Here is a 27,318-nt window from a genome sequence, read left to right as displayed (position 1 = left end):
GAGAGAAGAGTATTCTGAGTAAAGAGAACAGTATTTACATAGAAATATAAATCAAAAAAAAAAGAAATATAAATCAGAATCATAGAGAGTATGATAATCTCATACTGTCAGCATGGAAGGACTGTGTGTGCATGAGTGCGTGTGTGTGTGTGAGAGAGAGAGAGAGAGACAGAGAGAGACAGAGACAGAGAGAGACACAAACAGAGATGGAGACAGAAAGAAACAGTGACAGAACAAGCTATGAGAGAGAACAACGTGGGAGGGGGGAGCCCATACTGCCTGGGGGTGGCAGGCAGCTGGGATAACAAATATCACGTCTGCCTTTCAGGGTCTGAGGGACAAACCCAACTCCCCAGGGACGCTCACAGTGTACCAATTTTCAATGCAAAATCCTTTAACAATTGTTTTCTCTCTTTCTGTCTTCTCCTCCTCCTAAAGAAGAGCTGTTTATCCCTATTCTCGTTTCTGCCCTGCTCTGAGCCCTGAGTTTTAGTGCCAATGCTTTTACACAAATCCAGTTTCACGTCCTGAGTGAAATATAATTTCATAGGAATGTAATTCTGAAATGATCTCATTGAAAAAGCACATCCAGCAAAGGCCATGAGCAAACTCTGGGCCAGCCCATTCACACCCAGAGCCAAGGAGATTGCAGACCCCTTTCCCTTAAATGGAGAATGTGCCTGGGGCCCAAAACAAAGCACACAAGCTGCCCACGACAATATCCTGCCCACAGCCAGCCTGCCTGCTTGCAGACTGAAGCCTGGGCCCAGAGAGGCAATGGCCACAGAACACTGCACTGTGCACGGACAGACTCAAGAGAGCATCCAGGCAAATGGGCCTCCCCACACTGATGTTCCCTGTGTCCTTCAGGAGGGCTCTAGCTCCAGGCCAGGAAACACCAGCTCAAACTGTTAACACTCCACTGCTACAGCCCCATCAGACAGAAGAATATCCAGGAGGTAAGCTGCTAAGGACCCTCCTCCCCATAGTGACCCACCTTCCCTAACTCCAAAACCCAGCTGCTATCTATTTCTCTACTGAGAGCATCAGAAATTAGGGTATTTGACTCCGATACCAGATGTCAAGGCCAGGTCTAGCCTAGTTCAGCAGAGCTGAAACACAGTGGGACTGGGGAAGAAATAATGTACTCTGATGGGGCTTTCAAAACTCCTAGCTGAAAAATCTCCAAGTTAGGATCTTTGGGAAAAATGTCCTTACTCCAAATCTCCAAATATGTACTACTACCCCACTCCCCCACCCCATGAATACTCATAAAATGGACCAGAAGGGGAAGAAAAAAAATTAACAGTTTGCAGGGTCTACAGGAACTCTCTGTACTATCTTTACAACTTTTGTGTAAATCTAAAACTATTCTAAAATAAAAAGTGTATTAAAATTAATGGCCTGTCATGGTTTCCTCTATAAGGAATAATGGAAAAGAATAGTCTTGGATATAAATTCCAACTCTGCCTCTACTAGCTAGGAGTTGCCTAACCTCTTGAAACTTTGGTCTCGGGCAGCCCCGGTGGCACAGCGGTTTAGCGCCGCCTGCAGCCCAGGGCGTAATCCTGGAGACCCAGGATCGAGTCCCGCATTGGGCTCCCTGCATGGAGCCTGCTTCTCCCTCTGCCTGTGTCTCTGCCTCTGTGTGTGTGTGTGTGTGTGTGTGTGTGTGTGTGTGTCATGAATAAATAAAATCTTAAAAAAAAAAAAGAAAGAAAAGAAACTTTGGTCTCCTCCTCAATTAAATGGAGATGACAGTTCCCACCATGAAGTGTGGCTGTGCAGATGAAGTTTATAGGCATTGCTCAAAAAGAATTCACCGCTGCCCAAGCTGCTTTCTTTCTGGGCGGGCCCTGTTTCTCAGTTCAGTCAGCCTCCACCTGGGGGTTGGGTGGGAGGCCCTGCCTCCACTCCACAGGCATACCTGTCCCTAGGAGTTACAGCCTCTTCCACATACAGTATTACACTTTGAGCCCACAGTAATAGCCCAAAGGCTGATGGCTGCCCCACAGGGTGTTCCAACTAGTGAAAGCACACCACAAGAAACAAGTTCTTCTCCTTCCGGCTTTTCCTTCTTCCAGTGGGATCCAATGTCACCTTTATGAGCGCAGTTACTTTCCAGAGGCTCACAGAGGTCAACCACAGAAGTTCAAGGGGTTGAGCTTTAGTATAATTAGCTGTCCACGATGGTGTGTGGGCAGGAAAGAAGTATGCTCTCCAAGTTACCACAAAAGATTCTTTACCCTCGGCAGCACCACACCTACCACCACCACCCATCACCACCACTCCCATACCTTACCACACCTACCACTACCATCCATTACCACCACCACCACCACCACCACCACTTCCATACCTCCCCTGTACTTTGCTCCCCACCTTGACCCCACAAGAAGCTGGGCTGCTAAACGTCAAATCTACCAAGTCAATGCACAAAGTAAGTTCCCGAAAGCCACGAGATAAGCCCTAAGGCTGGGCATGAAGTCACCCCTAAGCCCTGATTCTCAAGCCTCAGTCACACTGCCTCTTGGCTTCATGATGTGTTATCTATTTTTCCTCTAGGAAGACTGAGGAAAGTGGTAATATAAGCGGATGGGCTAGAGGCCAAGGAAAGAACCAAGAGAAGAAAGGTATGGTTCCAATGTCACATTATCTCTGAAACTCACTCACAAGGATATCAGATCCTTTAAAAAGTCTCCTAAACCGAAGAAGAAGTCCAATCTCACCCTGAAAATTTAGTGTCCAAATAAGGGAGCAGTCAGTGCTAGAACAGTAAGCCTGTTCCAACTTGGAAAAGCCCTGTGAGAGAAGCAGTTCCCAGGCTTAAGATTCCAGTGACAGGTTGTAACCCCTCGTAGCACTAATGGGCACATTCTAGTGGCTAATTTCTCTGACCTTCCAGATGGCTGGAGCGGGGACACACCCCAGCTGAGGCCAAAGGACATTAGTTCCTGGCAGGGAGTATGTAGAAATTCAGCAGCCCAGCTGAGCCAGATAAGAGCCCCAGCTCCAGCAGCTTCAAGGACATGTTTTGGGAAGCAGAGCCCAGGAAGAAGATGTCCTTGGAGCCATTTCGTATTTAACCAAATAAAAGCCAAATATAGCCAAATATTAAGAAGCTAACATGTCATCTTCTGTGCAATTTTTCTCCAGCTTATCACCTCACACTAAATAAATGTGAAGTATTACTCTTATCATTACTAGTTTCCCTTTATACTTCCATGTCCAGTCCTCCCTGCTCATAAACGACAGACGAAGCATCCTGAACATCAATTTCATCATGTCATTCCTCTGCGCTCCTTACTTGCCAATCATACCAGATTCAGAATTTTCCAGGTCCTCCAGAACCTTGTCAAATGTTACCGACCAATCATACTTGTCTCTTCTTCCTTCTTCCTCTTAAACCATCCCACATCACACCACCACACCCTCCATTCCCCTCCATGCAAAGATACACAGACCTGCACAGACACACACACACATGCACCTCCCTCTCCAGGGGAATACCTCCTGCTGCAAACATGTCCATTTCTGCCTCCATGTGTTTGTGCTCAAACCCCTTCCAGCCTGGAGTACTTTCCTTCCTCTCTGTTTATTATCCAAATCCTATCCATGCTCCAAAGCCCAGTCTAAAGGTTCCTCTCAAGCTTAGGTTGGGAAACCACTCAATCCACAAACAATGACCATGCACTTCCTCTGTGCCAGGCACTAAGCCAGACACTGAGGACACAGTAAGGAAACAACATGAGTCCTACATGCTTCTAACTGGTGGGAGGGGCTTCAACATAAACCTCCCTGCTCACTTCAACTGTGCAGGTAGGGAAGTCAATGACCAGACCTCACTGGCAACTTGTGATATTCGTGGGGGATGAGGTGAGGGTGAGAGATGAAGTCCAGCTGGATGAGGTCTTCATGCCTCCCCCTTGAGCCTCTCTAAGAAGCCACTCAGGCTTGGTGGTCTAGAACACAGTTTTTATTACAAGAACCATCATTCCGTCTGACTACTTAGAGTAGTACTGCCTCCTGCTTTGGGGTTTTATCAGCTTCAGAGGTAGGCTGAATACAACCCCAGTCAATAATAGCCCTGGTCGACTACCCCTTCTAAGCCAGGGAATGGAGAAAAAGTGACCAAGTCTCCTCAAGAGTTCGTAGGCTCTATGCCACAGGAACTGCACGGATAGTGGAGGTTACATGGGAGGCATCCTCTTGAGGCCCTTTCAGGGTAATTACAATTCTCAGACCCTAATCATAGCTCTATTCCTTTCTCTCCTATTCAAGAAAGTCTATCAGTATATAAGTCAGATTGCTGTTATTATAGGGATAATCTTGCAGATCTTCTAAATTTAAAAATGGGTAGCTCATTCACATGTACCTTGATCCTTTAGCTCCTGTAGGAACAAATGCAGTAACTCCATGAGATATATCATATCAATTCAGTCTTTTTTTTCCCCCCTGAACAGAAACAGAAAATGTTCTATGGATGTAATCTTAGATACCTTTTGGATCCAGGAATAAAGAAGAAAGAACACCTAACCCACCCCCAGTTACATTACCAGCAATGGAGACTCATAGTCCTTATTACCTATTCTCATCACAATCTCTCTGGACCTCAAGAGTCAAAGTTCATCTCACATGAGACACAACTGTTAAGTTCTTACGGCACTAACCGTTCAGCATCCTGCTGGTAGGACTACCCTCCCCAGCAAGGCTGAATGGGTCTCAGTCCATTCTAAGGAAGATCACAGCTTTCAGGACATCACCCAAAACTCTAGTCACATATTTATGTGTGCAGACCTCAGGGGGCTTTGACAGGTCAAGATCAGAAAGGCCACAGCCACTGCTGATCAATGTACACCAGATATAGCACTATAAGGGACAAATGAGCAAAAAGCCTTAAAAGAAAGGCAGGACAGACAGGAAGAAGCTGCCACCAGGCTTCAGATCACCAGCATCTCACTTGGAGGGGTGTCTGCCTGAGTGAAGCTTTGCATCCAAGTGTAACAAGCACCTAGTCTTTGATGCTTGTGGTATCCAAGGAGTATCTTATCCTACTCGACTGCCCAGGCTCCCCAACTCATCCACCCTATTGCCAAAGGCTGGAAGAGGATCCAGCACACACTAAGTATCTTCAGTTCCACATTTCCAGTCCCCTTCTACCTCAGCCCCTCCTCCCGGCCCTGACAACTCAAATTTTCAGTCTCTACATATGTGTCTATGTGCCTGTGTGTCTGTGTTTTATTTACACTACCCATGTCTGTTGTTAGCAACAGAAACAAAGTACTTTCAGGCAGAAAAGGCAAGTCAGCCAACTGGCTTGCTGCTCCCTGTTCTGCTTCCAGCTCAGGGAAAAGGCTGGTGAAGGATCCTTCAAGCTCCAATCTACCATGTGTGCCTACAGCTCCTACAGACAAAGGGAACTGGCATGGTGCCAGCTTACTCCAAGCTGGCCACTGCTATGCAGGGCCTCAGCCATCAGCCTTCCTTCTTTTTCCCTGGAGACCAGGCCCCTGAACACCTCCTGCCCTCACCTGCCTGGATGCTGAATACTATTCGAATTCAGAGCTTCAAAAGCCAGAATTCAGGAAACCCATTCTCTTCTCTGGTACACTAGGTGACTGTAAAGATAAGCAGGCAATGCCTCCCTAGACCCAAACTCTGGAGAACCAGCCCATGACTAAGTTTGACATTCATGCCCTTTCCCATCTTCAGTCTTTCTGCTACTGCCAATCTTCCAAGTTCCAGAAATCCGGCTACTCAATAAAATCAATGGTAATTACTGATCATTGCTTTGTTTTCAGCAGAGAAAAAAGAAGCAAACCATGAGATGAGATTCTTGCACTCAAGGAGCTCACAGACTAACTTAGGGAGACGAGGTAACAGTAGGAAATAATTAAAATGTGAGATACAGAGTAAAAGTACTCTACAGTACAATGGGTAGGAGTGGAGGGGCTAGAGTAAGTAACTCAAGACAGGTTTTCTGTGGGAGAGGAAATGTGAGCCAGACCTTAAAGGACAAACAGTAGTTGGACAGAAAGAGACAGGAGGCTATTTGAGATGAACAGTTAGACTATGACTCAAGGTCCCAAGGCAGGAAGAATGGCAAATATCATGCCCACATGTTTTCCCATATTCAACTGAGGCTCAGCCCTGGGAGGTACAGAGGAAAAGGACTGGCCTGACTTGATGAAAATAAAACCCTCACCTCAGGGTCACCATGCTCTCCAAACCCTCTGCTCCTACCTCTGCCAAGAGCATTCTCAGTGTTTCCTTTTTCTGTACTACTTTGAAATCCTCTCCCCTACAGTGCACAGAATGTAGCCAAGCCAGTCTAACTCCCTAAACCCGAAACATCCTGCTGGAACTCTTGGTACTCGAGGCTCCTGATCCCACAGTGGGACAAACTTTGTGCTTCACCCATTGTAATGTGGGTCAGGAGCTTGGTCTATTCCTGCACAGGGCCAGGTCAAGCTAAGTCCGATTCTTTACTTACTAGAAGAGAAGAAGGGGTAGGAAAATTTAAGTACAGTCTCTGGTAAGCCAGGGGAATAGTCTCTCCTTCCATTCGCACTTATATGTGCATTCAATTAATACAAAATGAACACCAACATGTGTAAATTAATGTGCTTAGGGCTGGCTGGGACACCAAAATGCCTCAGGCATGGGTCCATCCTCAAAGAGCTCACATTCCAGTAAGGTGGATATAATAGAAACGTAAATATAATAAATACCAGGAAGACTATTTTAAGGGCCACTGGAGAGATGAAATGCTGTGGATTTAGACAAAGAGGGATTACTTCCAACTGAAGAAGCAGGAGGGATTCATAGAGCAAGCTGCCCTTGCACTGGGCACGGAAGGTCAAATGGCAAAAAATAAAGGAGCGATCCTGGGTGTATGGAACTACATGAGCCAAGTCTTGGAGGCAGAGAAGTAGAAGACATATGAAGATGTTGAGTCTGATAGGAATTTAACTGGAAGTAGACCAGAAAAAAGTGGAAAGACAGAAATGTCAGATCTTAGAGGCCTTTGAGAACCAAATTAAGGGTCTTATCTTTTCTCTGGGAAATCATATAAATTTTTTTGAGAAAGGAATGATGGGTCAGGAACTGTGCTTCTGAAAAATGAAGCAGCCTTCAGAAATCTAGGGGCTGTAGCAATAAGATCTGATTATGGAGCCCGCCAGGACAGAAGAGCACAGGAAGAAGAGAGGGGAGGGATTCAGGTAATCCAGTGCATGAATGGAATTTTTGTCTTTGGGTATGGACTGAATAGGAAAATAAGTGGGCAGTCCTGAGGTTGCTAAGAGGCTCCACAAGCAGGGAAAGGCCAGAGAATCAGCTGTCTAGAGGGGACAATGAAGAGTGGGGGGTATATACATTCAGAAGACGGGGGAGAGAAGGGAATTTCAGAGCTTAGGATCCTGAAAGTGTAACAGCTCCAGGTGATGAGGCCAAAGGCATGGTCATACTACGAGATGAAACCGTAAGAGGATGGAAGATGAAGGCTTTAAGGCTAAGAAGACTGAGGGCTGAAGGGTTCACAGTATGAATTTCCAACCAGGAATCCACAATGCATCACCCCCTCCAATCCCTAGTCCCTTCCCCTTCCACTGTACTTACCTAAAGCCCTAACTTTGTATCAGTTCAACCATCAGCACTCTTTCCTCTTTCATAAGGGCAGCTACAATTTACTGGTCAGAAATCAACATGTCGGGCAGCCCTGGTGGCTCAGTGGTTTAGCACCACCTTCAGCCAGGGGCATGATCCTGGAGACCCAGGATCGAGTCCCACATCAGGCTCCCTGCATGGAGCCTGCTTCTCCCTCTGCCTGTGTCTCTGCCTCTCTCTCTTTGTGTCTCTCATGAATGAATGAATGAATGAATGAATGAATGAATGAATGAATGAATAAATAAATAAATCTTTAAAAAAGAAAAGAAATCAACATGTCTGAAAGGTCTTTTAGAGAGACATTGTGAAGTCTTTATATATGAAATGGTATGATGCCTGGAATTTGCTTCCCAAAATCCAGTGGAGAAGAAGGAGGAAGGAGGGGTACTGGACAAGGATGGAGATAAAACAAGCTAGGCCAAATACTGGTAAGAGTTGAAGATGGATGATGGATATATGGCTGTTCATCTTTGAATCTTTCTACTTTTGTGTATGTTTGACATTTTCCACAATAAAAAGTTTAAAAAAGTAAAACCACTTAAGTGAAAGATTGATGGGGAATAGTGCCAAAGGTTACCCACAGATTATCTACTGGTTATAAAATGAAAACTATAATTTTGCAATGGAGAAATTTGGCTGGCCCTACCTTAAGTTGTGACCAAATTTAGCATCAATACTAGTGGGAAAACCAGACATTATGTGCCTCTGGTCTGCTGCATCATTTATAAAGGGGTTTCCTCCCCCCAAAAAAAGGCTTACCCTAAATCTAATCAAGCCTCTAGATCTAATCTGCAGTTCACAGAAAATACAGAGGAGAGGGGAATAACCTACACGATACCCCAAAGAAACAATCAGACAAATCCACAGAGTGCCAAGTGAATTCATGTTAAAAAATTTTAAGAAAAAGGAAAAAAATCTTTTTAAAATTTGAAGAAAAAGGAATGCCTAAAACAGAACTCATCATTTCCACTCCACGTCTAATAAAAACTTCCCCCCACCTCATAATTTTTCCACATACTTTCTCCACTTTTTCCCAGCTCTACAAGTCACCTCTGACTTTTCCTTCTCCTTCTCACTCCAGGTCAGACAGTCACCAAGCCCTGAAAACGCTGCCTCCTTAATGCCTCAGATTCAACTCCTCCATTCCCCTGCCACTTGTTCACCCCAATTTTATTATCAATTGCTTGACTTACAGCCATCATCTCCTAAGAAACCACCACCTTGCTCCTACTTGCATTTCTCCAAGTCTACTTTCTACACTTCAGCCAAAGCGATCCTGCTACAGTGTAAATTTCTCTGGATGACTCCAGGGCTCACATTCTTTTAGCAGCTCCACAGCCCAAGGCCCACCAGGATGCTTCCCAGAATGTGGTGTAAAAAACTGCAAGGCAGGCAATTACAAAGTGATCAAGTATTTGATCTGTTAGTCCTTTCAAACCTTCTCACTCAGTTCAGAAAAAAAGTCTCCACTTGCTTCTGTCTCTAGCTCTAACAGTTGATCTCTTAAGAGAGACTTTCATAGGTAGCAGTACCAGGCTAAAAGTTTGTGTTCTCACTGTATTTACTTTAAAAGTTACCTTGTAAAAAATAAATAAATAAATAAATAAATAAATAAATAAATAAAATAAAATAAAATAAAATAAAATAAAATAATAAATAAATAAATAAAAGTTATCTTGTGTGTATGGCAAGTAATACTGGTTTTCCACTTTAAGAAAGTAAGATAACATTTCCTTTTAAAATCAATTTAAGTGTGAACATGGGCTGAATTAAACATTATGTAAATATCAATTCAGGTATTAGGAGGCCATGGTAATACTGTGAAGAAGGTAAGTAACACATTAAGTTTGGCAAAGACTGCCCTATGGCATAAAATTCAAGTTCCTTTGTATGACTGTGGTGATTTCAAAACAAGTTTGTGGACTGTTTGATATTCCTCTCTTTGAACCAGAAGAGCCCCTGTAACTACCTCAAGGAACAGGATGCAACTTATGTGAGGGTGCTTAACTTCCAAGGCCAGGTAAGATAAAGGCCACGCAACCTCCTCCATCCTCTCGAGGGGCACTGGCTTTCAAGTCCTGAGCTACCCAATAAGAAGTCTCTGAGACCACCATGCTAGGGTGACCACAAGGAGTAATAATGGAGGATTGGGAGGAAGATGGAGTGAGAGCAGTAGAGCAGAGGAACCCCAATGGCTTGAATTGTCCCAGCTCAGGCAGGGAGTGAGTCTTCTGATGATTCTAGAGCCAACCACCATCTGACTAAAATGATGTAAGAAGACCCCAAGCAAGACCCCCAAAACCATGAGACATAATAATAATAAAATTATTGTTGTTTAAACAACTATGTTTGGGGTAATCCAACCCTTGAAGGCCTAGTTCCTGAGACCTGTCTCTACAATATCATCTTGACACTTCTCATCCTGCCCTACTATGCAGAGCCAAAATGACCCACTGGTAGTTATGTGCACATAACTTGGCACATATTGCTTCACTTCTATCTTTGCACATACTGATCCCTTTACCTGGAATGCCCTTCCTTTGGTTTGGCCACTGAAAAAATAATTCATGGTGGTCAAACTTAAACATACACACACACACACACACACACACACACACACATATATACACACACACAATCTATCCTTCAAAATGTGAATCAGCATTATTTCATGTGAAACCTTGCCCTCATCTTCCTCACTCTCTTCCCACCACTGACAAAAACGAACCCTTTCCTCCTGCTGCCACTTATATGGTGGCACAAGTCACACTACCATGTCTTTTTATGTGTTTTATCCACTGACTAAGTTCCTTAAAGATAGAGATTGAATGTATATATGCAGCCAGTCCTACAGGAGCCTAATGAATGTCTGCTGGTCTGAAGTCGTTTCTCCTGCTTCCTTATTTAGCCTATTCCCACTACAAACATTTCCGTCTAAGCTCCTGGCTGACAAGAGCAGAAATGATGCCAGGTCGCTGCTGCTCTCCTGGGTCTTTCAAACCCTAACTTCTTTGATTGCAGGATTTTACTTACTCTGACCCTTGAATAAGGCTTTCTCCTCTGGGTTCACTACCCTTAGGAGCAGTAACACTTGGCTGACCCAGCATTTCAGGAAAAGTCACTTTTAAAATACAATTAGGTGGGACCTGCTAGTTTAGTAATTGGGACATAAATAATTATTCCTTTTCTTTCTCTCAGTTCAAAAATCTTTCTTAATCTTCTAAGCAGCCAAGTCTCTTCACGCTTCTTTCCGCTGTTCCCCTCCCCCAGAATCATACCTTTCCTGGGTCTTGTCTTACCATCCCTTCAGACTTTGGCCCTGAGTCTCCTCAGCACCAAACATGCATTTGCCTCTCTGCTCCCACCTCACCCAGGCTGAGCTCATCTCACCAGGCATAGCATAAGAGAGAGGCTTTCATGTCATACGACATAGGTCTAATGTGTCAAATATAATAGCACATAGGATTCACTGTCAAGTTCTTCATGAGGGGAGTGATAGAATTATCCCCAAACATCAAGAAAAGGAATCCGGCTGCATTGTGTAAGGATAATAAAAAACTAACAAAAAAACACAACTGGCAATCAGAAGACTTGGACACAATTCCTTGATCTTGATCTGTCTCTCTCACTGAAGACCTTTATTCTGCAAAAATTTAAAGATAGGTAGCCTCATTCATGAAAAACACTAAAGCAAATAGACATTAACAAATTTTATATAAAGAGCCGATTTAATAGAACAGTTACTTTTAGTTTTTTTACCAATAAAATTTAATTCTTATCTCAATCCTTATTACAAACTTAATTACAGCTCAAATGTAAAAATTGGAACCATAAAAACACTAGAAAAAAAATCAATGAGTTGTATAATTCTGATAAGTGAAGAAAATTTTGAAAAGTATGACATAAAATTCAACTCAAAAGTCGTTAAGGGAAGAAGAAACAAGCCCTGAAGGAAAATATCATACATTTGCCTGAAGAAAAATTTTATTTTTTATTTTTATTTTTTTTAAGATTTATTTTTTATTATTATTTATGATAGACATAGAGAGAAAGAGGCAGAGACACAGGCAGAGGGATAAGCAGGCTCCATGCCAGGAGCCTGACGTGGGACTCGATCCCGGGACCCCAGGATCACACCCTGGGCCAAAGGCAGGCACTAAACTGCTGAGCCACCCAGGGATCCCTAAAGAAAAATTTTAAATGCGTGGAAGGCAAATAATTAGCCTAAGAAAGTCAAAAATGAAAAATGAACAGAGAAAAAAAATATAAGCAACTTACATGGCAAAAAGTTCTAATGTAACAGGTATGTAAATCTACAAGAAAAAACAATGACCAAACAGAAAAATGAACAAAGTATTTGAAACAAAAATTCACAAAAGAATAAGCACAACTGCCAGAAAGCATATAAGTTGTTCAATTCCCTAATAAATCCTAAATAAAGTAACAATAAGAAATCCTCTTCACGGGATCCCTGGGTGGCGCAGTGGTTTGGCGCCTGCCTTTGGCCCAGGGCGCGATCCTGGAGACCCGGGATCGAATCCCACGTCGGGCTCCCGGTGCATGGAGCCTGCTTCTCCCTCTGCCTGTGTCGCTGCCTCTCTCTCTCTCTCTCTCTCTCTGTGTGTGTGTGTGTGTGTGTGTGTGTGTGTGTGACTATCATAAATAAATAAATATTAAAAAAAAAAAAAAAAGAAATCCTCTTCACCTATCAGGCTGGCAAAGATTCCAATGAATTCTAAGATTTATAACAGCCGTGTTGGCAAGGGTGCAGGAGAAACAGGCACCTTCACATACTGTTGACGAGAATTACATTGGTGCAACTTCTTTGGAAAGAGGTTTGGCAATGTTTACTAACATTCTAAATGTATTCTAAATGAGTATACCTTTGATCAGCAAATCTTCCCTTCTAGGAATTTTGCCGAGGGTAATACAAGTACTACAAAGCTTGGGCAGAGACAGCTGTATACAGCTGGCTACTGCAGCCCAGCCTGGCTCAGGACAGGAGAAACTGGAAACAACTCAAGTGTCCATCAATAGTGGCTGTGTTAAATAAATTATACTACATCTACCTGAAGAAACCCAGTGCTGCCGTTAAAAGTAATGTACTACTGACAAGGAAAAATAGCCTATGTAAATGACCAAGTGAAAACATTTTCAGGAGAGTATAAGCTTTTTATTTTTTCATTTTGTTATTATGGCAAAATAGATATAAAGTCTGCCATTTTAAGCATTTTTTAGTTTACAATTCAGTGATGTTAATTACATTCACAATGTTATGCAGCCATCACTACTACCTATTTCTGACACTCTTTCATCACCCCCAACAGAAACTCTTAAACACCATGATGCGATGGCTCCCCATTTTCCCCTCTCCAGTAACTCTTGGGAACCTGTAATTTATTTCTGTCTCTATGAGTCGCCAAATAGAGGTATCGAGGTATCGCATATAAGCAGAATCACACAGTATCTGTTCTTTTGCGTCTGATGTATTTCAATTGGCACAACGTTTTCAAGGTTCATCCACATTGTAGCAGGTATCAGAACTTTATCCCTTTTTATGGCTGAATAATATTCCATCGTATGGATACACCACATTTTGTTTATTTATCCATTAGTGGGTGAACACTTGAGTTGTTTCCATCTTTTGGCTACTATGAATAATGCTGCTATGAATATTGGCATATAGGTATCTGAGTACCTGTTTTCAATTTTGCGGGGTTTATACCTAGGAGTGGAATTGCTGGGTCATGCAGTAAGTTTTAGCTTTTGAATTTAGTTCTCCAACAGCTGTACCATTTACATTCCCACCAGCAGTGTATGAGGGTCCTAATTTTTCCATATCCTTGCCAACACAAATTTTTGTTTTCCATTTTTGATTAGACTATAATTTTTTTTGTAAAAATAAAATAAATGTATATATAAATGTACTATAAGGGGAAAAATCCAGTTACCCAACTGTTAATAATGATTATGCTCCTGGGGCGCTGGTTTATAGGAGAGGCTCATATTCCAACATATATTTTCCTATTGTATAAAAGTTTATAGAACAGATGTATTACTTTTGTTATTAAAAAAGTAAAAAATCTTAAACAAAAATTAGCCTGAGACAGTTTCATGCCATGCTTACTAATCTGAAATTGCAACACATTACAGCCCTTGTGAAATGCTTACAGAAAGGTCCTGAATCAAAAGTGAAATGACCTCCTTCCCTGTCCTAGCTCTGCCACCTTGGGCACGCTGTTTTCTCACCTCTAAACTCTGACGCACTTGGGACAGGACCAGAGTTCCCAACCACAATGCCAAGAATGGGTTACAGCTGTGCAGATATAGTGACTCTTTCCTGGTAATCTATAGTATCTCTTCCCACACTGAAACAGAATTCTATAACTGTGCTGAACCCATGAGTGAAGCTAAGGAAAGGGGAGCCCTAGGAGACCCTCCCCCAAGGAGAGAAACAAGCACAGACAGTGATTCAAGAAGTGAGACCACCAAGGAAGAGAGGGCAGCTTAAGTTTTATTCACTCAAGTGTCTCACCTTGAAGCCATGGGTCCTGAACTACAGAGCAAGGGGGCAGTGCCTGGAGCCACACTGCTCTGGGAGAAGCATCCCAAAGATACCTGCTTGGGCAGCAGACAAGTAGAACACCTGACCTCTCTAGGAAGAGGCACTAAGGTCTGGCTAAGTGAAAGCCAAGTGAAATCCTCTCTCCCAGGTGTTCTCAGCCTCTCAGCTGCCAAATGTGGACTTTGCCCTGGAAATTCAACTCCTGGGCTAAAGAGATAATCTCCCAGGCATGTCCTGTGTAAACCTGACTAACCAACAGAACACACTCAGTGCTCAGCCTGCCTGCAGTCCCTGAAACAGTCCTGTCAACCAGGGGGTGTGCTAAAGGGCAGGTGGGAGCTTATCCTGGCATAAATGTCAGCTATCCTTAATAGAATCAAGTGCCCAGGAAGGGTATTTTCCAAGAAGAAATCAAACAGCTGTTTAGAGACAAGCACTCAGCTGGAAACCTCATCCGGAAGTGATATGAATATCGTGAGAAGAGTCACTGTGACCATGGGCACGGGCCTTTACCGAGCTTTGTTGACATTGTGGTGGTAAGCCACCCAAGAGATTCCAAAGTATAGACATGAAATTCTAGGTCACTGAAAGAAGGCATATGGATTACATCTGGCCCTCTACATCCTTATTTGAAGCTCAGCTGCTGAGCCTCTTATGCAGTTTCCAACCACCAACAGCATTTAGGAACTTATTTAAAATGCAGATTCTCAGGCCCCACTTCAGACCTACTGAATTGGAAACCAGCTCTCCAGGTGAATCTAGGGCCTGCTCAGGTCTGAAAACCTGCAACCTGGAGTTCAGACCCTCCAGACTTCCCTATACTCTGCTTTAAATGAACTGTGAGAGACTGGAATACCACCTCACTGGTTACACCGGGTAACAGAAGTTTTCTCCCCATTTCCCCTAATCTATCTTCCACATGGTCTCACAGGTGTCTTTTCTACCAATCAGATCCAATTGTGTTCCTTTTCTATTTTCAAAAGAAGGACCCCCCTCCCCCGCCCCAGTGCCTGGAGGGGTCAAAGCCCTTTGAGATTAAGACCGAAGCAATCTTCTCAGCCGCACCCCTAGTTCATGCACCCCTAGTTCATCCGTATGTCCCTGCTCATGGTACGGACCTGCTCATTGTAGGTGACCATCTCAGGTCTTCTCACTGAATCAGTACTAAGGATAAAAACACCATCTAAAGGAATCTTTCCTAGCAAAATAGTTACTAAAACAGACAGGGACAGGGGAGACAGGAAAGCAGAATCTCATTACAAAAGGAAATTCCTCTGTGCGTCAAGAATCTATGCAAAATCTGAAATTTAATCTCACCCTGCTCTGCCCTCCACAAACGATTCCATCTAAGCTGGCTGACTAAGCTGAACACAGGTCTCGTGAACACCGAGGAATGAGTGTTTACAAACAGCCCACACATTTTTATTTCAGAATCCTGATCCTTCCTTTACAGACAGGATCAATCCCTCAAAAAAAGAAGTAGCCACCAATAGAAACTAGTCAGTGTTCAATTTCCAGCAAGTCCAAGTTGTGGCCTGATAAATTTCTTTTCTCAAACATTTCCAATAAACTTTGAGACTCTAAAAGAGATCTGTAAACTAAGAAATCATAGTTTATTTACAAATGCTAGTTTACTGAAAATTACTCAAATTTTCCAAAAATAAATTCTCTCTTTTTACCGTAAAACAGAAGGAATCATAGTCTAAGACATCTGGCTACTTGTAGAGTATCACTCATGAGAATACATGATACCATAACTCTTCCTACCCAGACAGAGATGTGATTCAGTTTATCTATTTCCAAGTCTCGCCACCCACCCTCCTCTACACCGGTTTTTGATTTGGACTGGCATCCAAATCCATTTCTTCATATTTAACCATGCACTCCTTTCAGGAAAGCTGGAAAGAACTCATTCAAATCCACAAACATCTAAAATCTATTCTAGCTTCCAATGGATAGAAGGGAGAATATGACAGTCAATAACACATAACAACCCGATGGGGGGGGGGAATGCACATGTACTTCCTCTTAGTTATCTAAAACAGTTCATTTGGTATACCAATCAGAGTGGAGATGTAAAAGGAATACATTCTTTGGAATCATACAGAGCTTAGATTTGGGTTTTAAGCAAGTTAGCCACTCTGAGTTCCTCATGTAGACATCAGAATATCAATAAATTCACTCAATGATTATTGTGAGGATTTACTCCAATGATGCAAGGGAAAATGCCTAGTGTAATACAATGCCTGGAACACAGAAAGCATTCTTTAATGATACACCACAAACCTAAAATCTATAGCAATTTTTAAAGCATACATTGCTTGATCCAAAGAATTATGCAGAATTGAATTATACTTATTCCACTTCTCTTAGCTAATTAGCTATGCCTATCCCTATCCCCACTTCAGATCCCCTCTATTTCCCCATATTCTTTTTCCTTGTTTCTTCCCAATCAAATTCAGTGTTGCTCTTAGCCAATCATCCCTCTCACATGTTGACTTTTCCCTAGTCGTGACACAGGCCTAGAATATATGCCCCTCACATTGGTTCTCCAAACTCTTTACTGCAGCCAAAAGGCTGTATCTGACCTCACCTCTACCAATATCTTATACCCTTAGAACCACTGGCTCCTTATAATCTAACAATGATAACTTCTTCATGTTCTTTCAATATGCCAAGCTCTTTCCTACCTCAGGGGCTTTGCCCCTACTGTTCCCTCCTCCAAAAATGTACATTCCCCAAACCTACACATTCACAGCTCTTCTTGGGCTTGAACTTGCAGCTCAATGTCACATTCTCAGAGACACTTTCTGTAATTTCTCTTTTAATAGCTTTCAAGTTCCTATTACTCTCCCTCTTTTACATCACTCCTATTTCCTTCATAGCTCATAACACTATCTTTATCTCATTTATTGGTTTACTTGTTTACTGCTACCCCAAATACTCTTAAGTTCCATGACATACAGACTTTGCTATCTTAGTTATCTCCATATTCCCAGTAATATGGAACAGTGCCTAGACCAGAATAGGGTTCTCAATAATTAATTAATTAATTAATTAATTAAAAGTTTATAAAACAGATGCAGAGTTTGACACCCCCACATCCTGCGTCTCTACCTAGTAGCAGAAGATGGAATCTGAGGGAAAGAGTGTAAAGTAAAAAGAGAAAGGCTATTGTAAATAATGCTACTATAAATGTAGAGGTGCATATATCTTTTCAAATGAGTGTTTTTAAATACCCAGTAGTGGAATTACTGAATCATATGGTATTTCTATTTTTAATTTTTTGAGGAACCTCCATATTGTTTTCCACAGTGGTTGCACTGATTTATAATATCCGAGATATGGAAGCAACCCAAGTGTCCATCAATAGATGAATGGATAGGGGAACCTCAGTGGCTCAGTTGGTTAACCATCTGCCTTCAGCTCAGGTCATGATCCCAGGGTCCTGGGATGGAGACCCAAGTGAGGCTCCCTGCTCAGTGGGGAGTCTGCTTCCCCCTAATGCTCCCCCTGACTCTCCCCCCTGCTTGTGTGCTCTTTTTTCACTTAAATAAATAAAATCTTTTTTAAAAAATAGATGAATGGATAAAGATATGGTACACACATACCATAAAGAAGAATGAGACCTTGGCATTTGGGACAACATGAATAGACCTAGAGGGTATTATGCTATGTAAAATAAGTCTGAGAAAAACAAATAACATACAATTTCACTTATATGTGGAATATACAAAACAAAACAAGAAGAAACATACAACAACAACAACAACAACAAAAGGTCTTGAATATTGAGAACAAACTGGTGGTTGACCGTCAGGTGGGGGTATGAGTGAAATAGATAAAGGGGATTTAAGAGGCACAAATTTCCAGTGATAAAATAAATACATCACAGAATAAAAATAGATAGGGAATATGGTCACTAATATTGTAATAACGTTGTATGAGGACAGATGGTAGACTGCACAACGTGGGGAGCACTGAGTAATGTATAGGGTTGTTGAATCACTATGTTGTATACCTGAAAATAATATAACACTGTACGTTAACTACACTTCAATTAATTACTTAAATTTTAAGGCTGAGGAGAAATAAACTCTTGGGGAACGCAAACAGTCACCCCAACTCCCCTGGTGACAAAACATGAACTGCTCTCAGGGGCTGGGATGATGTCACAGGTGTTACAGTCTCCATGGCTTGCTCCCCACCCCCAACTCTGATTTTTTCTTATTGTGGTAAATACACATAACTCTATGGTTTTCCCCTTTAGTTTCTACAGTTTCCCAGGGCTCAACTTTTTTGAGTAAGCCATGTAAGACATCTGACCTTGGGTGTTCTTCAGGTGAAAGGGAGCCTGGATAGCACTGTTTTTGAAACCCACCTGGGTTTGCCAAACAGATGTGGGTTTTGAGATGGGGGCATGGAGGGAGCTTTTCTATTTCTGTTTGATGAGATTTAAATAAGACAAAAATTCCCAGTTGTTCCTTACTGTTTTCTTTTTAACATGATCCCTGCCACTTCCCTTTGGGCACTTCCTCAGCATTAAACTCACTGCCCTTCTTACCACCAGTCTCCTCCCAGCCTGCTCTCTGGGCACAAATGACTAGTAACTCACTCCTGGGCAGCAGTGAGGACTCACACTGAGAGACACAGAGACCCGGAGAGGACAGTGCTGCCCACACCACTTTAAAAACAGCAATTTATCTGGCAGTCTTTCCATGGACGTCTGAACCCAGACGGGTGAGTGAATCAGGGGGTTAGAGGGAGGCAAAGAAAATAAAAAATTTCAATGCTTTCCTTCCTTCCTAGCTTCCAAAACCTCAATTCTCCAAACACAGCAGCTGAGTTAGTCAAGTCATGGACTGCCAATCAAGGTCACTGCCATTGCCAAGTTCACCTCAGCTGTCCCAGGTATTTTCTCCCACACTCAAGCACCACACTTCTTTATAGTTGCTGGGATGGGTTACATTCTTTAGTTTCCTCTCCCTATTTGCATCCGCTTTGGCAAGTGAAAGAGTACTATATATGTACACACGGGTCTAATCTTTTCCTCAGATCTTTACGAATGAATGCAAATACCTATGTGTGGTTTCTACACCATGCAGTCTTCGCCTCTTTTAATCATTCCTTCAGAGAGCACATAGTAGGTCAAAAACTCCTAATAAATTAAATGAGGTGAAGGATCCTGGCATAATTTTGTGCCAAGAAAACTCACCTCCATTAAGGAGTGCCAGGCATAGTTTGAGCAGCCATCAGTACCATCAAGGCTGAGCTTCTCCCAGCTGTACAGGGAGCTACTGTAGAGTCTGAGCTGAGCTCCTGCCTACAGGAGTAAAACTGCAGAAGAAATAAAATGTTTGACCCTACTTTGCAGAGTTTGGTCTTCTAAAGCAAAAGGAACCTTAAATTATAAACAGCCTGACTCAAAGGGAAAATCTGTGAAGCACCTACTCCCAGGAACTCCTCATTCTGCCCTAGGCCTGCCTGGGTTCAGCAGGCCCATAAATTGGCACTGTTGATATGACCTTTTCAGGCGATATTTCAACAAGAGATAACAACAAAGCTGAGAGCTTTGGTAGCACTCAGAGGAGATTTGAGGGACTTAAAACATGCTGCTAAGTTTGGCAGCAAAAGTTCCTGTTTCTTGCAGTTGGAAAAGGAAATCTCTTTATAATTACACTTGTAGATAAGATACACCAAGCTACTTATGTTACTTATTCTGGTCAGGAACAGATTAGAATCACCTCATCCCAATCCACCACTCCTCTGAGATTGGTCTGAGTGATCACTTTAAGGGCAAGTCTCACCTGGGCTGGGAAGAAACTGTGCCCCTTGGGAAGATAAAGTGCCAGGAGCTTCTCCATAGGGCTTACTGTCATAGCCACTACCACTTGCTCAGAAATACCCATCATTCTCCATTACGAAGTTCTATCTCTGAATTTACACTGTCCCTCAGCCCACTTTCCATCTTGTTCCTTTACCCAGGGATTCTGGGTAAAAGAACATGTCCCTAACTCCAGTGCCACATAACAGGTTACTCATCAGAGAGGGTCCTTTCAGCCTACATGGTCTTTTAGCTCAGATTCCCCTTATGGTTTATATATTTCTTCACAAAAGCAAAGTACAAGAGCTATGATCTATGTACTGTTTGCAGGACGCTTATTGCTACTCTGCTGACACTAGATGTCTGCCCAAGACATGAAGGAAGGGGATATTGCCCCACATTTCTCAGCAGAACAAACCAGACCAACCAGCCACTTGGAAACAAGCTCTGCTTGGTTTCTAAGGGAATTAGAACTATAACAGTCATTGCTCACATTTCATTTAGTACCAGATACGAGGTACTATCCCTAAGCACTTGACACTTAGGCCTTACCACAACACATGAAATAGCACTAATAGCACCTCTGTTTCACAGAAAAGGAACTGGGGCATGGACAGCCTACACAATTTACCCAAGTTCTCAGAGGCAGTTAAATGGCAGAGCCAGAATATGAACCCCAACTGTCTGACCCCAGAGGCCAGGCTCTAAATATCACTCTTTCATTAGACGGCTCTTCTCCTAACACACGGGTTTGTCTTTGAGCAGCACTGACTCACTTCAAACTCTAAGGGAGAGAGAGGGTCAGCCAGGAAACACTGCCATTTTTCTTTGCGGAGAGAAGGAAACAGTGACGGCAGTATTTATTCACAAGGCTGAGTTGAGCCTACACAGCACAACAAAGAAGTACCCCAAACATCTGTCAACCAAAATCTTCCCCGGGCACCAAGTAAAACCCATCCCCTTTCTTACTAACCTGGTAGCCTTTCTAACTTACTAACAGCTGGAGACTCTGCAAGTTGTTACAACCAAGCCCCGTGCATCTGAGAACAAGATCCCAGGCTCCAAGTTATAAGAATCAAGTCAAACACTTCCTAGAATCCAGCTGACAGGATTTAAAAAAAAAAAAAAACAACTACTCAAATATTTTTCAAGCATATGTTGGCCACTTTGGGGAAATAAAATGTATAAAATATTATACTTAATTTTATAGAACTTCAGGGAATCTGTTGGAAAGACAAGACACATGTATTTAAGAGTCAAGTCAGAATGTCAATGGAAACAATCTAAACCTCCCACTTTCTAGAAGAGGAAACTGAAGTCTAGAGAAGCCAAGGTTACTTCCCCAAGGTCACCGGACAAGTCACTGATAGAGCCTGGACTAAAGCTCAGATCTGCTGACTACCTAGCCAAGGGCTTTTGTACTGCTGTATGGAGAGGCAGAGCAACTCACAGGAGGGAGAGATCTCGAACAACAATTGCTGCTAGCAGTTACTGAGAGCATACTGTGCCAGCAGCTATATAAAGCTAAGTGCTTTATATAAACTCATTTAACCCTTGCAACAAACCTTTGAGGTAACATTACCCCCAATTTACAGATGCAGACACTAAGGTTGATAAAAGTTAAATTGCCACAAGTCCACAGATAATTAAAGGAAGAGCCGGACTGCATACTTCCAGAGCTGGCTGCAAAGCCTAAGCTCTAGGCCAGGTCTTAGAGGATGACACACAGAATTCATGGAAGAAGAGGTGAGGAGTGTTGGGATAGCCTACACCCAGAGCACCGACAGGAGCCTGTGAGGGGCGGCCAATGCTGGCTGAAGGAGGACCTATGGCCCTGCCTGGGTAGGCCTGCAGGAAAGCAGCCTATAGGAAGCAGTTCTAGTCTCCCATGACAGTGAGGGGTAAGCATCCTACAGGACAGTGAAGCTGAGCCTCTGAACCTGGGTTGAGAAGGATCACCTTGGAGACTCTCCTAAGGTCTTGACAGAAAGGTGAATGAAACACAAAGTATATAAGCTTCTAAAAGAAGAATCTGACTTGACTTTCCTGCGTAGTAATCCCAAATTGATTAAGAGATGCCAGCCTTACTTTTTGAAATGCTGCTCTAAGTTGATAACAATAAGGAAAAGCACTGAATATTTACTAGGTGCCAGGCACTGGGCTGAGAGATTTCCACATATCATTTCATTCAATCCTCAGCACAACTGTCACAAGCTAAGTACTGTTATTATATCCATTTTACAGATACCTCAGAGGGTCAGGGAGATTAAACAGTTTGCCCAGGGTCACACAGCTAGTGACTGTAAAGTCGAGTTCTAAACCTAGACGGGTGAGACCCGCAAGGGCCAGATCCTTGCAGGTGCACCGCACAGCACTGAGACGCTCACAGTAAGTGCAAATGGTTCGCTCTATCATACTCACACTGAGTGTCAAGAGTCGCTGATGGCTGAACAAACACAGATTGATTCATTTAAAAGCAATCTATAAAACTCAGCTGTCAGAACTGCATAAGGGAGCCTGTGTTCCAAGACACAAGTGAGTACACCAAAATTCACTTCCTCAGACAGGGCTATAGAGTTCTGAAAACTAGCTGACTATATCGTTTCCTTTCCAATTTTCCCCTTTCCCTCTTCCTATCCATTGATGCTCTCAGAGAAGCTTCAACAGAGACCTAGAACCCTCTCCCTCTAATTTCCAGTCCTTTAGAGTTGGCTCTCTTCCATCATTCAAACAGTGCCTTATATCAAAGTCTAAGAGTTGGACCCTCCTCCTTCTTCCCAGCCTAAAGCCTGAGATGGTCATTAACCCTACCTGCAAAACCCTAACTTTAGCAGGCCTATGTTTCTTCTCTCTTAATTACATAGACAGGGGCTCACTTTGGGAAGGAAATAACTACAATATAACACCTAGTGACAACATTAAGTTCATACTTGGTACTATTACGCCCTCCCCAGCTCTTGGCCCAGACCCTTCATATTCACTGGCAAAATGGGTGAATAGACCAAAAGGGCACATGGGCACCAGAGATGCCTCCAAGCCCAGGAGCAAATAGGGTGTCAACTCCAATGCCGGCCTCCTGGGTTGTTAGAACCTACACAAAGCTGTCTCTTTAGGCTCTCTGGGGGCAGGTCAGCCTTCTGCTAAATTGCGAAGGTCTAGAGCAGCCCAGGTACCTCCTATCCCCCCTGCTGTCCCTCAGAACTACCCCCACACACACACACACAAACACACACACACACCATCCCCTTGTCCAGAGCCTTTCTCCTGTTTCCTCCCAGTCTCTCGTAACCCCCTCCTCTTCTCATTTTCCCCAGGGTCAAACAGTCCTTCATTCACTGTGCTGCTTCCTATTAGTCAACCTCCAGCTCACTTATAAACCCCTTCAGTGACAAGTCATGCACAAGAAGAGTCTGCATCCTTGAGAAATGGGTGGTTTCATGATAAACCCTTAGAAACAGGTCAGCTTTGGTTAAGAAGATATTGAACATAATTGACCCTTTATAGAGACAGTGCAATCTAACACACAGTTTTTAGATGAAAATAATATTGTGATAATTTTAACAGTATATCGGAGCCAAAAATAATAAGAGAAGGGATCTTTGAAGAAATCCTATAATAAGGTAGCCTAGACTCATTTAACATCCTCCTTTCCCCTTAACACATATACACATAGTCAAGTTTTCTAGGTCTTACAGGGGATTTTTCTATCAAGCAATATTCCGTGGCATGTTCCCCTAAGACAGATGCTCCAAATATTTGACTGCACCCACCTACTGAGACAGACGCACACAATGCCATTTCCCCAGCAAAAACATAGATGCTTAGAATGTCTCTCCCTATCCCCAAGGAGAAGGCACTCACTAATGCAAGTTCTCCCTCAGGGTTTATAGCGAAATCTCTGCAAACTATGCCAGATGGTAATTTTTTTCTTTCATGCCCTCCTGGCCCCTTGTCCACTTTCCATGTTCCTCTAACTCAAAGAACTCAATTATCTGCAGACAGATTTCCCCTCTCTCTCTCCCTGCCCATCCTAAATATCCTCTTCTTCCAAGCTAATGTAGAGGCCCAGAAGGGAGGCCAAGCCAGGGCTCTGCATGGCTGCTGCCTCTATTCCTCCAGGCTCAGATACACATTCCCTCTGCTTGGCTGCCTCAGTAAACTCTCTTGGGTCCAACTTTGGAAATCAGGAGACTCCAGGGCAGTGACAGGTACAAAACAAGAGAAGCAAAAGAAGACATGCTCTTCAGCTTCTGTGCCCCACCTGCCTGGAGGGAGATGCTGTGGCAGTCCCAGATTTGGACCCTCCCGCTGCCCCCAGGTGCCCAGTGGTGCTCCCCAAAGCATTTATGAGAATCAAATTCGGTGGGAAATGGAGCACAGCCTCTCTTGCCTTCCAGGCTAGCGGTGTGGCCATAACACCTGGAGTCTGGGGTACCCCTATAAACTTTATACCCAAGCCCTCCATTCCAGGCACAGGGTATGGTCAGTGGAATTCAGGATGCCCTCGGCCTGTCCTCCAAGGCATTTCAACATTTCAACTTCCTTGGGTAACTTATTATTCTAATTTTAGAGAGAGGGAGCCCTGAGGGAGACTGTGCAGGAAGGGCAGTAGAGGAAGGGGGGAGAGAGGGAGTGAGAACAGGAATGTTACTTTTTAATCCTTAAAGAACACGGAGGGATCCATCCAATGTGTGACTCAGCTCTGGGAAGCTGGTCTAAGGAGGAGTGGGGAACAGCTGCAGCCCCAAGCTAAGCTATGGACTACTTTGCCATCAGGCAATAGAGGCTGCTGGGATGGGATTCGCCTGGAAAAAGGACTCTTGAACTACAACAACAAATCTGCCTCCTTAGGGTCTTCCCAGGGGTTTCTCCCAGATCCCACACTAGGGCATGGCAGGCAGCTTCCTCTGTCCTACGACAAAAGCTGGGGCTGCAGGTGGGGTGCTGGGTCCCTCTCTCCCACCAAGCATACCACACACGAGCCCTATACACTCCCTGAGAACAGATCCAGTGTCCTTACCTGGAGTCTCCCCATCCCTGCTATTCTGTTCCTTGGCACAGTCCCACTGCATATCAAGAATCTCTGCCCTTGAAATTCCCACTTCCTCATTTCTTTCTTTCTTTCTTTCTTATTTCCCTAAGCTGTAGCCACACAGGTTCCTGAAAGAGCTGCCCAGCCCCCAAGGAGCCTTTCAGAGCAGTAACTCTTCCTGCCCGTTATACCCTTTCAAATCCAGAACAGGAGAAAGGCCTCTCTGCCCACTCAAAACAGTTTCCCCAGCACAACCTAGAAGAATGAAGGAGCCAAAACTGACAGTCAGAAGCCTCTCTTCCAGCTACTGAAATTTATGATACCAGAACTGCGAAGTAGCTATCTGTGGGACACTGGAAAAGCAAAGGGTCTATTGGAATCCCTCTCTTCTATATTAAATACACAAGTCAAGTGACCTAAGGGAAAGAAAGCTGCATCTCTGAAGGATCATTTAGGAGGTTCAACGCCTACTGTGAACATCACTCTATTTCCTAACCCAAAGAAAGCACTATTTGCTTTGTTTCCTTTTGTATCTTAAAGACCTTTTTTTAAGGCTTTTCTCATTTTTATTTATAAATGCGCAAAAGAAAAAGGCACTTTATAAATTGGGAAACCAGAACAGAGGGGAAAATGACTTTTGAGAAGAGAGTGGGGCCATCCAAGCTTTAATTTGCAAGATCTTACATTATATAGCGCTGAACATGCTTAAAATTAACTTTCATGGAAATTATCACATTTTTGGTCCTCCCAACAGAACTGTTGAAGTAGTTATAACATTACCTCCCATCTCACAGCTAATAAATCCAAAGGTCACAGGGGTTAATAATGGTCTTGCCCATGGCCACCTAGATGGCAAGTAGGAGAACCTGACCATGGACTCAAGTCTCCTCACCCAAAATCCAGTGTTTACTCTATTGTATCAAAAGAATTATCACCTACTAGCCCTCTTTATGTATGTGGGGGGGGGGGGGCGGTGATAAAACTAGAGGAGCCCCAACCACAGCCACTTGAGTAGAGAAGAACCGAGATTCTGGATTTGCACTGCTCCTCCTCACACCCCCCAAATTTAATCCCAACCAACAGTGCAATTCCATATCCTCCCAACAAAACAGAGGTTTCAACCAAGCGGAGGATTGTTGGAGGGTAGTAAAAGGGGGTATCACTTTAGCAGTGGCCCATCTGAGGTCCAGGGCCACGGAGTTCACCCTGTGGACCCTCAGGCCACAATACTGATACATTATGGACACATTCAGTGAGCCTAAATTGGGGACATGGTCGGTACTTTTATTGGCAAGCTGACCCAAAGTTAATCAGAAGGCCCCCTCATTGTCGGCCAGAATACAAAAGACATTCTGTTCAGAAAGTCCAAGAAGAAAAACTAAAGAGCCAGGACAGCAGCTGTTCCCTCATCCTACAGAGAAACCAAAGGCATCCACAATGTTCCCTGAGGCCCAGGAGTAAGTTTGAGATATAACATGGCTGAAGCAGAGGCACATCTCCTGATGGGTCCCCACTGCAGGGGGTGTCTGCTGCATTAACCCTCCAAATAAGATTACTAACAACCTAGCTGTCCTATCACCTATAAAGTGGCTTTCTGGTAGGGTTCCCTCTCATAGGCCACGCTGAGATCACCACACACCACTCCTCTAGGTCAGAACAAGTTTTACAAAAACATAGGATAAACAGAATTAGAGTACACAGCGTGGACAGTGCATGCCCTGAAATTTTGTTAAAATATTAACCCAGAGTAGCCATCTGGCACAACCACAGTACCTTGTGTCTCCACGAGCAAGCTAGCTCTAAACAGCAGCCACTGAGAGCTCACTCAGAGATACCTGTAGGGTAAACCTCTTCATAGGCCCTCCAACCCCAAAATACATACACACACACCTGTCAGCCTCCACCCCATATGCTTTTTACGAAAGCCTGCAATGGGCCTTATTAACACAGGACAGCATGCTTCCTTCCAAGTTACCTAGTTGAGAGATCAAGAGTGTGATCCTAGCTCAGATATCCCTACGATGGTCCCTCTGTTCTAATAACTGCTCAAAAACTGGGAACTCACCACAGGCTTCTAGCTAAGTTAATTGGCTTCCCCCCCCCCCCCCCCCACTATAGGTCAGACACAGCAGCACCAAGAGACAAAAACCGACAGTGTTCACTAGAACAAACCAAGCCACTCAAAAGACACTGGAGTTTCCGTGTAGGAACTTCAAATACAATACTGGA

The 27,318-nt window shown here is 43.5% G+C and overlaps 1 protein-coding gene across 5 annotated transcripts in view; it reads right to left on the bottom strand.

Moving 5' to 3' along the window:
- The window catches only part of DENND2B (DENN domain containing 2B), a 147,494-nt gene that overhangs the window by 73,228 nt on the left and 46,948 nt on the right, over positions 1–27,318 (bottom strand). Inside the window, exon 1 of one of the 5 annotated variants that reach the window (XM_072725690.1) lies at positions 3,511–3,629. The exons of the other annotated variants lie outside the window; for them this stretch is intronic. The gene's annotated coding sequence lies outside the window, so the exon portion shown is untranslated. Of the gene's footprint in view, positions 1–3,510; positions 3,630–27,318 lie in introns of those variants that run through there. 5 annotated transcript variants of the gene reach the window in all.

Source organism: Vulpes vulpes, chromosome 11, assembly GCF_048418805.1.
Source record: "Vulpes vulpes isolate BD-2025 chromosome 11, VulVul3, whole genome shotgun sequence".
Classification (NCBI taxonomy): Eukaryota; Metazoa; Chordata; class Mammalia; order Carnivora; family Canidae; genus Vulpes; species Vulpes vulpes.
Note: the sequence above shows the minus strand (reverse complement) of the source record. Positions and strands in the feature narration are given on the sequence as shown.